The sequence below is a fragment of the Pezoporus wallicus genome, unplaced genomic scaffold, assembly GCF_028554395.1.
Source record: "Pezoporus wallicus isolate ANWC-B61680 ecotype Strahan unplaced genomic scaffold, APGP_CSIRO_Pwel_v1 contig_1181, whole genome shotgun sequence".
NCBI classification, from domain to species: Eukaryota; Metazoa; Chordata; class Aves; order Psittaciformes; family Psittacidae; genus Pezoporus; species Pezoporus wallicus.
The window spans coordinates 2,170,444-2,182,695 of record NW_026641428.1 but is presented as its reverse complement, the minus strand read 5'-3'; positions in this window follow the sequence as shown (position 1 = coordinate 2,182,695).

The window sequence follows — 12,252 nt, the reverse complement described above, 5'->3', positions numbered from 1 at the left end:
GTCATTTTCTTCTCTAGATTATCTATAGGCCTTTAGCAGTTCATGGTTTTAGCTGGGTGTTCAAATATGTTTCTTAATTATGACAGTAAACAAGCAGCTTGCATTATTGTTTCACTCCTCCAAAATAATTCAGTCTTCCTAAGTTATCATTAGCAGTTCTTATCTAGCTTCTTTATGTACACAAACATAGCCTTACCATATTCCATGCAAATATCACATCGCATATTAAGAAGAAGGATGGGTCAGTTTTTCAGCTGGACCACAGCAAGTGTCACTGGTGCAGTGTGGAGCAGCCAGCTGAGCCAGCTTCCTGCACCCTTCAGGCATACAGGCGAGCATCCTTACACTGCAGCCACAAGGCTGCTGCTCCAGTGAGGAGCACTGGGCATGGCGCTACCTTTCCTGGCAAGGAGCACAGCGTAAGTAGACAGGAATATGATGTGCAATTCTTTGGTACCAAAGAGAAAGTCTGCCTAATTAGTTGGTCTTCTTGGTTTCATGACTGGATGTTGAACTTTGTTGGTGCATAATATTGGGTGAATTATCCATGGCTAGTTTCTCTAACATTGGACAAGGTCCAAGATCATCTTCTGTAACAGTCATAACAACCCATACACAAATTATCTTAGAGTTCAAGGTAAGTTAAAATTGTTTTAGGAAAGCTAGAATATCAAAGAGATATCTGCTTGTAAATTCTCCAGGAGAAGAATTATCCTTCTTCTCCCTGCTCCACTTTTTTCACCTTTTAATTCTGCTTTTATCTTGGGCCCATTGATTTCTAGAGCTTAAGAAGTAATAATTTAAGAGAGGTAATCCTTTGCAGTTTTGTGGCTTTCAGGAGGGCTGACAAGAATTTTCCCTCCACAAGACAGAGGCACAGAAAGATTGGTCTTGGGTAACATGTACTTAAATGTTAAATAAACAATAAGCTTGGTTTTGTTTCTCACATTTTTGATGAAAATATAAATTCTAGGCTTTACACTTGTTTTCTGTTAGCTTTACTTAGTGCAAACTAGTCATCACACCTTAGTTTACTCTGTGTGTTTTGATGGCTGTCTTAAATAGAGAACTATGGTTGGCCAAAGTATCAGTTTAGATCCAGAGAGCTGGTTCTACTTTTTCACAAACAGCTTCAAACCCAAAGTTGTGTATCTGTGAAACCAGAGACTTCACAGAAGTATATATTTTTCTCGGGCTGCTCTAGAGCTGGTGCAGGGCTTGGGAGTGGTGGGCTGCCTGCATCATGCCAGAAGTATGTGAAGTGCCATAGAGCAATTGCTTGGGTTGCCTTTTGTTCCAGTAGTTGAGTCCGCTGAGGACTGAAATTGATTTTCCTTATGTTAGCATGTGAAGGCTCTGCCCCTTGACCCGCTGCCGGCAAGCGTGCAGGGCACAGAAAGGCTGCAGCTTTGCAGAAGTAAGCAGCACTATGCCTCTTATCACTGGCACATTCTTCTTCCAAAATTGTTCTCTCTCCTGTGCTTTTCCTTTCTACCCTATTCTACTCCTTGCACTGATGCTGGATTGTCCCATAAATATTTTGTATGTCTAAAACAATATTTCTTTTTCTTGCAACAACATAATATTTTTAAAGTAGCAGAAGAGGTTGATCTGTATTCATGAACCAGATAATACTGCTGAATGCAGTCAAGCACGCTGCCAGCAATTGGTAGTATGGGCCATCTACTCTACACTGTTATTTCTGTGCAGCTTAATCCCATATAAAACATCATGCTCATATGTCAGTTTTGCCAATGGTGTTGCAATGATATGTAAAACAGGAAAGTGAACAGGGACTACAGCTGGGAAGACAAGCTCACTGGTGACATATTCATACTCTTGGATAGAAAAACCACTGCTTGCACTCTATTTTCAGAAATGGATGAAATACATATTTTGCTAGATGAGCCAGTTGTTTTAGTCTACTTTTCTCAAAAATGTCAGACATTGGTAATTCCTTCCTTCTTTCTCAGTTTTGATGCTACAGCTAACTCATCCACTGCATCTCGGCTTATGTCTTACTGCTGGCCAGGAGATTAAACCCCACAGAAATGATGTTGTCACTGTCATTAACCCAGTTCTCCAAAATCATGTTGGGTTGTTGCGGTCTTTGAATCTGAATTTGTACTCGGTGTGGGATTATTTTTTTTTTTTTAATTTTTATTTTGATTTTGAAATTCTCCAAACAGATAAATGCATCTAGTCTGGAATACTAAAAATTACTCACTGCTTTTTACCCGTTCGTCGAGAGGGAGTATGTGTTAAGTCAGGAAGAATAAACCGTGTTTCAACGTCTGCTCTCAGTAGGTGGCACTCTTTCCTCTGAGTATGTACCGAGTTAAAACCTCAGTAAGTCTGTTCCAAGGATTCACGTTTTAACTCAGAATCAAGAGCGTGGTCCTGCAGTTTGTGGTTGCTGAAGGCTCATAGCATTTTTTGCAAGAGATGTGGCATTGCGTTTCTGTGTCCTTGTTATTTTCCGTACTCTTGTACATTCGATCTGTCTATCTGTGTTTTCTCTGTAGTTTCAGGAAGATTCTTTGCTTATCATATACCAGACCATCACCCACAAAAAAAAAAATGACATGGCATATGTCCACTAGGAATGACTGACAAGGTCTTTACCAGAGATGGTTGCATGTCATTAATTAGTGAAATTATTTTCTAATGCTCTACAGACTGTAAAATAGTTTTGGTCTTTTGAAAGGCTTAGAGACACCCTACAAATATCAGTATTCACTTATTTAGCTGTCCTATTTTTTTACAGTTGGAGAATAAAAGAGTAGTGATTTTCCCTTTTGGAGGTTTAAATGGACTTGTAGCTAAAATAAAGAACAAAACTGTGTTTGTATGCATGGATAATAATTTGATTTCTTTTTCCCTTGCTGTGCAGTGTAAAGGATTGCCATTGCCACTCTTACTCAGAACTATTCACAGGAAGAAAAATGACATTAAAAACCAGATGCAAGAAAAGCAGAAAAAGAATGGGGGCGGTGGGAAGAAAGAGGAGTGAAAGAACGTTGTGTCACCTTTTAATGCATCTTAAACAGAAATAAAATGTGTTCCAGTAAATAGGTCATCACATGGACTATATACACCATCTCTTGCACAGGTGTAGTTCTAGGTTAGTTCTAGGTTATGTGAGCTTTACTCTCATACATGACAGAAGATGTAGATATTTGCAGAATTCAAAGCTCATTGATGTAAAAAGCTTTGGCCTTTACAGGAATATTTAGTCCAAGAGGCCCACCTTTCAGATTGTAACTCTGGCACTCCCTTTTGGGTAATTACTCTGTGAGGATTTCTGGAAAGAAAGTATCTAGGAATTTGTCAACCCACATATCATCAACATTTGGAAAAGCAATGACAGTTTTGACTGCATTTTCTCTGTTCAGTGCTGACTGCTTGTCTACTTCACTCACCTCCTTCTGTATACAGTCGTTTCACATTGGATCCTATTCATACATCCCCCTGACATTTTTGCATTTTTTATTTGTCACTTTTATCCTGCAATTGATAGTGTCTTCCTCTTCTCCTTCTCTAAAGTGTCTTATGCCATTTGTCACTCTCACTTTTTTTCTCTGTTTGTTTGTTCCCCCTATCCTGTTAGTGCAAATCACTGTGTGCCCAGTCTCGCTGGCTCATTCCAATTGTGTACTCCAAGCCCTATGTTATGTGCCTGCATGGAACATGTGAGTTATGAGTTTTTAGTCAAGTAGCCTCTAAAAGGTTGTTATGGAATAGTATATACTGGGAAGAGTTTCTTTTTCCCTGTTTCTTTTTCCCTGTTTACAAGGAACTAACCATTGGTAAGATCTGTGTGCAGCTCTGGCAACATCTGTAAGTTTTAAGGGTGTCTTCTGAATGTTTCCATCATATGTCCGATGGGAGTCAAGGACCCCTGAAAAAGGTGAACCCTAGACTCTGGTATTATTGCCAGGACAGGTATGTTAAACCACAGCATGCACCTACCTTTCATTTGAAAGCCAGCTAAGATGCTAACTTGGTGGTACAGGTACAGGTGTCTAGTGACACTCTGGGAAGAGAAAGTAGGATGATTTAGGGGTCTTGATAGATATCTATGTTTTCTGAGTTGACTTTTTTTCCCATCACATTTGGCTAAATCCCATTTTCTTTAACTAGAGTCTAAGATACTTCTAAACTAGTATCAACCATGATGTCTTCTGCTTACATATGTATGCAGTAAATCTGAAAATGCAAAAGGATTGGCTAGTGCAGGCAGCACCCGTAACACTCGGCTTTTGCAGCACTTCTGTGTTCATACAGTAATGGTAAACAGGACATAGCGAGTTCTCCCAGTATTCTTATAACTTTACTTAGGAGCTGAAGCTTTAGGGAAAGAGATCATTGACCTTGTATCCCTGATGGGGAACAGTGAGCTCATCAGGATGAAAGTTTTGCCTGTGCCTCAGTTCCTCTCCCTCTCCCCATGAAAAAAGAATTCTTTCAGTTCTTTTCTTAGGTATTTTCTATCACATAGCCATAAATAGTGCAGTGTCTGTCTCTGGAGTCAGATTATTACTTGTAGTATGTAATAAAGAACATAAAAAATCCTACTTCACATTACAGTCAATAATTTTGGCAATACAAAAGATGTCCAAGAATTCATTGTTTAATTTCCATATATTTTTCTATATTTCTCATATTCAAAAGAACCTATAAGCTGCTTAAGGAGGGATGAAAAATCACTGTGTTCAGGAGCTTAGTTTTCCAGACAATCCACCCTACTACAGGTAGATGCATCATCTATATTTGTAGGCAATTCAAATTGGATACCAATGTGCAAAATAATTATCAAAAACAGAAGTGGTGCAGCATGAAAAGAGAGTCATGCAAGGACATGCATCTTAGGGCAAAAGGACAATACAGAAGTTTTATGTACCACTTCAGCCTTACCTTGGCTATGAATTCTGGTTTTGCATGGAGTGAATGTTTATATATATATATATATATATATATATATATATATATATAATTAGCATGAATAGATAATACAGCTTAATAATTGAAAAATACCTGGTCAATGTAAAATGATGTAAGTTTCCTAATTGCTAGGTAATTATACCAATTTTAGTCAGCTGAGAGTCTTAGCATCAGTTGAAAATCAGAAAGAAACAAAAATGCCGCTACCACAGTTGTAAGAGTATCTTGATTTCTGTTAACCGTCATATTTTGGGTAAAATTCTGTGCTTACTAAACCTAAAATTAGCACTATTTTATTTCCTTTTTTTTTTTTTTAATTTTTCTGTTCTTGACACCTCCCATCTTATTTCAAATTGCTGATTTTTGAGGAAACAAATATATAAACTACATAAATGGTATTCTATTTCCCACAGAGCATAGATGAGACTATACTTTCAAATGAAGCACCAAGCAAAACTTCCACAGATATTCTTCTGTTTCCTGTTATATAGAGCAGTTACCTCTTTTCCTACTGCTAGAGCCCAGCTTATGATCCTCCTCTCAGTAAATTAAAGGAAAAAACACTTTCTTCAGATGCCATTCCTCTGTATGCACTCATTTCTCCAAGGCTTAAGATCTAACAGTCCTCTAACAACTTGGCCTGGAAAGATGAATAGCTTTTAAAACATTGTGTAGATTGTATTAATTGGGAAGGGAGTAATAGGTTTAGAATAACTGGAACAGTTTTTAAACAGCTTGATTACAAGGATTATCACATACACATTGAATTAGAGAAATCCAGGGAAATGAGAATAATTTCTGCCTTTCCTGGGCATGCATTTAAAATAGAGAAATGTAGAACTAAAAGCAAATAGCACAACCTGTTTTAATCAAAGTAGTCTAGCAAGAAACAATCAATTAAAGAACAGTCTGATTCTCTGTGACATCAATGTATGAAAATCTGTTAGACGCCAGATTGTGTCTCAAGACACATATGATGAACTGAACAAAATGACCTGCTAATAGCTTTTACGGGTAATAAATGCATCATGTTATTGGTAATTCTGCAGATGGTAAATCAAGCTAATATCCAGGCTGAAACAAGCTACTTGTTAAATATACTTCAAAAATGTTCCTCCTTGTTATTCCATAATTGTATCACACAGAAAAATAAGATGATTGCTACTTATATTTAAGCATTTTAAATTAAAATGTGTTTCTACATGCAGACATTTTAATTTTCAAATTCTTTAGAGAGAACATTTTTATAGCTGATCTGAGCTTTGAAGCACAGCATTTGTATTTAGATTAGCAACCCTATATAAATTGTTATATATAAATGTTCTCAGCTTTACCATTTAACATGTATTTTAAAAGAGATTTCACAATGTCTAATATTAATCTGAAGCTGCTATTCAGGATGAAGGACTTTCTGTTTTACAGATATAAGCCATTTCCAAATGTAGAATGTGCAATTTCTAGATTACGAGACGTTGCAAAAGCTGAGTTAATCAATCTGTAGAAAGCAAGACTTCAGATGTATACACATCAGAACAAAACTCATGATATATGAAATGATTTAGTTTGTATATCTAAAAAAGACTAATTCTGTAAAGAATGGGATGAATTTATACACAAATCCCATATCTGTGCAAGGCGGAAAAAATGTCAAAATATTAGCTCAAAAAATATTGGTATAAGATGGAGATCCCACAAAATCTCACTCAAAAATTGCAAATGAAAGAAAATAAGCAAACCCAAAAAACTTATTTCATTTCTTCATGCAGAAGTGATGAGTCCATACCTTTTATATTATTCTCTGTCAGTTTTTAATAATAAAAAAAGTAAATTAATTTTCCAGGTAGCAGTTATTTACTGCAGAAAAATATCTACTAGCAATATTATACTATGTATTTGTGACTATCCAATTCAGTATTTATCCACAACAAATTTGAACAGATGTTCAATGCTCAGTTATTATACTATCTGTTAAAAGGTGTTTTTGACAGGCTAATGCATCAGGAAACTAGAAAATGATTGGAAAACATTAATAAAACCCGAAGGCAGCACCTTAACATGTTAGATACTGTAATACCATTCAGGCAAATGAGAGTCACAGGTAGGTAGCAAGGGGAAAATGTGATGAGGGAACAAAATCAGAAAGATTTTTGTTGGGGAATCTTTTGAACACACTGCTTTTCCCAGATTCTTGTGAAAGCATGGTGGCCTTGACCCTACCTCAGTGCTTTAGCTCTTCTTCTACATTCCTGTGTCAGATCTAGACACATTAATAACATCTTTTGTTACTTACCACTTACTATATTTGTTCTAGCTACATCTCTCAGTACCCCACACTTGAACTAACATGTCTTGCTTGAGTTTATAATGGCTCTTAACAATTTAGTATTGCTGTCAAACCTGTGCGACTGTTGATAAATGCTAAATAATGCTAACAGCATCAAGGCTTCCTTTAGATTTTAAAATTAATTTGCTAAGCACATTCATGAACTGTTGTGGTCACTTTCATTGAATACTGAAATTAGGTTAATGGTGAAGAAGCAGGAGGAAAGAGATTGTTAAATCTTTTTGTGCTATTAGGATACTGAACACCCTTTTCCTAATATGCATGACTGTGGGTCAGAGGGACAGCTCAGAGGTGAGACAGCAATGGAATGTTCTCGTAGCCCCACTGCAAGTATGGTTTTGGGGAAAAAAAGAGATCAAATAATCATCACCAGTATAGGCTGAGTCCTGAGAATCATGACGGCCATGCTCATGCACCTTTGCTGACCTTGACTGACGTGACACTGAAATTATTCAAAGGTGGCAGACTACTTTTAAAGCATTGAGAAGTATTCATAGCAGTAATGATTGTATCTTTGTCCAGTTATAGAAAAGCAAAATATCATTTGGATTTTCTGATTATGGTTGAATTGTAAATATATATATATAACCACAGATAAAAGAGTGGCCAAGCTATTAATCAAAATATCAGGTTTCAATTTTAGGGCAAGTGCTTTTTGGGATTTTTATAAATCATTACAACACAGGAGTTGGGTGCACCTTAGGTTTGCTGATAATACTAAACTAGGAGGAGCTATGGACTCCCTCAAGAGCAGAAAGGCCTTACACAGAGATCCGTATAGACTAGAATGTTGGACAATCACTAACTGCATGAAATTTAACAAGAGCAAGTGTCGGATTCTCCAACTGGAATGGCGTTATTCTGCTTTCACATAGAAACTGGGGGATGAGAGGTTAGAGATCAGTCCTGTGGAAAGAGGTATGGGGGTTTGGGTTGACGGCAAGTTGAATATGAGCCAAAAGTGTTTCCTGCCAGTCAAAAGGGCCAAGTGCATTCCAGGGTGCAATAAGCACAGCATAGGTAGTCAGTAAAGGGAGATGATTGCCCCACTCTACACTGCTCTGATTTGGCCCACCTCAAGTACTGCGTGCCAGTTTGAGCACTTCAGTATAAGAAGGGCATCACACTATTAGAGTGTGCCTAAAGGAGGGCAACCAAAGATGATCAAATTTGATCAAAGGTCTTTGCAGCCTGCATTATGAGGAAAGGCTGAGAAAAGTCTTATCACCTTGTTCCAGTATTTAAAGGGTGGCCACAAAGGAGACACGGAGATTCCGTTTTTACAAAGAGTCACATGGAAATGATGAGGGATAATGGGTACAAGTTACTCCCAGGGAGATAGATTCTGGTTGGATACAAGAAGAAAATTTGTCACAGTGAGGACAATCAGCCATTGGAATAATCTCCCCAGGGAAGTGGTGTATTTCCCAGTGTTGGATACTTTTCAGATTCAACTGGACATGGTGCTTGGCCATCTTGTCTAGACTTGTTTTGACAAGAGAAGTTGGACCAGATGACCCTTGAGGTCCCTTCCAACCTGCTATGATATTAGTCTATGAGCAAGATAGTGAGACACCATGAGTGCAAGACTTACAAGGAGCTGCTGAGGTCACTCGGTTTGTTCAGCTTGGAGAAGAGAAGGCTGAGGGGTGACCTCATCACAGCGTAGAACTTCCCCAAGGGGCTCAGCAGAGGTGGAGGTGCTGATCTCCTTTCTCTGGTGATCTGCAATAGAATATGAGGAAATGGAATGAAGGCGCATCAGGGTAAGATCAGATTAAATATTAGGAAAAGGTTCTTCACTGACAGGGTGGTCAGTTGCTGGAACAGGCTTCCCAGGGAAGTGGTCAAGCCTGTCAAGGCTGTCAGAGTTCCAGGAGTGCCTGAACAACACTCAGTTGTATTTAGATTTAGGTAGTCCTGCAAGGAGCTGGGAGTTGGACTCAGTGATCCTTATGGGTCTCTTCCAAATTTACATATTCTGTGATTCTTCAATAGCTAATCACTTGAGGAAGTTGGGACCTCCTTGAAAGGAAGTTACTTTCAAAATACGAATGATTCATTGTGAGATATTATGTGCATGTCTGCACATGACTTTGAGAAAATTTCTGTATATGCTTTCTTATGACTTATTTTTAAAAGTTTTAGAATGTTTAGATGAAGATATAGTATATTATTTACAATATGTACAAGATAATCCAGCAGAATAGTACTTATTTTGTCATTCAACAGTTGTCCTGGTGTTGGGGGTTGGACTAGATGATTTCCAAAGGTCCCTTCTAACCCTATCGATTCTGTGATTCTAGCCAACTCTTCCAAGAGTTAGCTGCAGTGCTGAAGCTGACTTTAACTACTTTTTTTGTGAACTGGTAAAAAACGGAGAAATTCCATGAGTGCCTTTGCTTGCATCCTTCCCCCTTCGTTCACAATCTGCTTGTTTCAAATGGGCCAACAATGCTACTTTAAATTCCATGGAACTATTTTTATATTTAAATGGGCAATAACTGAATTTTAATTTGTAATGACAAAGTCAAGAGTTACTGGGATAACACTTCCCCTCAGTTATAAAAATTGTATGAGAAGTTCTACTTGAGATTCATTTAATACCAACTTCGAAAGGAGTTTGTTTTTCAGCAAAATACTCCTTGTTCATAGGCATATCATTACCCATTTAACTCCTGACACAATGCTCACTCTAAGGCTGTTTTATTATGGTAAATACTGAAAAAATCCAGAGTAGGCAATGTGGTGAAGACTGTTTTTCAGCGGAAGTCCTCTCTCTGTAATTTTTATTCAATATAATACTGTAGTTGCCAGAGGCACTGGGAAAATGCACAAACTTACTGTTGCTCCCCAAAAGAGCTTAAAAAGCTTAAGAGTATTAACAACTAGCATGGATAGGTCTATCTTTCCATTTTATCTGAAAAGGGTGGAATAACCTCTATGAGGCAGTTTCTAACTTAGAGTGAGATCTGCCAGTTCTCAGTCTGGAGAATATTTGTACTGAGAAAAGATGCATAAAAGGAAAAGAGGTAGCTGAGAGACGACCGAGATATTGCCTGTAGCAGGATTTGGTTCTGACCACATAATTCACATTTCTCCTCCAATTAGGATTGTCATAAAAAAGTTTTCTAGAAGCACCCACGCCTTTAAAAACACCTCCTTCCAGCCACCTTCCCCTTTAGAATTCTCAAGAAGAGAATTATTACTCTAGTAATCCAATTTTCAGCAATCCATACCTGGTGTTGTAAACCCTATGGTCATCCATATTCTGGGTACTCTGGAAGTTAATAGCTTAGAAACAACTCAAAGAACTTAACTGCAATGCTTCTCTTTGCTCTCTGGATGATCAGGAGATTGAAATCATGTGCTGTATATTGTGAGAATTTTTTTTTATATATACTAAAATTTATTTAAAATTAAGTATCTGTTATCAGTTTAAATATTGCTTTAAATTCTAAACTGTAGTTTCTTGGTAGATATTTAACATAAATTGAAAAAGCTTAAATGGCTTAAAAGTGGCTTTGAAGCATTATGTAGAAGCAGTTATTGTTTATAAATTACTTTATAGTTAATTATATATTATTTATAATTTTATAGAATATTATATAATTAATGGCTTCTCTCTACATTTAACATTGCACTTTGAAGGTGATACAGAAGTATCTCACTCCAGCAATTTATAAGCGCCTACAAATTTATCTAAAGTAGTTATTTTGAGATTCTTTATGCTTCTGTAATATTATGAAAATCAGAACAGTACATTTCTTATAACAGAAAGCTTGTCATGTAAAACAAAACCCTTTCCATTTTTGTTTTAGGTTTTATTTTATTGTTGACATACTGGCTAAATTACTGGCTTGTTATTTGCTCTCCTTTCTGACATTGTGTAATCCACCTACCTTTGGGGAAAAAACAACTTCAGCTCATGAATGAAACAGCCTTAAATTTAAGAGGAAGAGAGATCTTATAGGTAAACGATCCCTGTTGAAGTCCTGTGGTGTAGGAGCTTAAGTATCTGACTCTCATGCCTGTGTCAAGGATAGCAGAAACAGCTAAAAATAGTGTACAGTTAGATCTGGAAGAAGTCATGATTTTAAATGATTGCATTATGGGGGAGTTATACTATGAGCTATTTTGTTCCTGGCAAGAGTTGTATGAAATATTTTGCCTTTAATGAAAATGTGGGCAGCAAAATAGGTAGGTTTGAAGAAAAATAAAAATTGTTTTTTCTAGATTAACATAGCAAAGATTGCCAGTGTCCTTTTGTGTGCAAAAAAAAAAAAAAGAAAAAAATTTAAAAAGAGGAAAACAGAGAGGGATTTTGAACTACAAGTTTTCAAAGTTACCTTGTCTTGTCTGGACTGGAAAGTGACAGTAGCTGTAGATTTCATAGACCAGTACCGTCCATACAAGCCACTCTTTTTGATAAAAGAGAATTGGTCAAAATATTTGACCAGGGTAATTATAAATTTAGCACTTACAAATTCCAGCTAATATTAATTTTGAAGTCAACTTAGTATTTCTGATAATCACATGTGACATATATTAATTTCTAAGCAGCACTAAGTTGAGATTTTCCATGATGATTAAGATGCGGTTGTTCTATGTAAAGGCCAAACTCGCAGAAAGGATTCTTGGGTCTAATGGATCTCAGTGACTGAATCCTGACTGTAACAAAACCAAAAAACAAACAGAATTGTGCTTATGAGTCAGTCATCTAGAAATTCAAACTGCTCTTAAATATTCCTACAATTTTTCCTTTGTGGACAATTGTAGGCGCAGAATTGAAAGCATAAAATGAGGAACATGGGATCTAGCTTTGCTTTTTTTTCAAATTCATTTTAGAGCCTGGTTCAGAAAAATGCTCAAGAGCGTGTCTAACTTAAAGCAGACAAGTAATTCTTTATTTCTCAGAGAGTATATACATCTTTAAGGTTACTTATATGCATAAGTATTTTGCT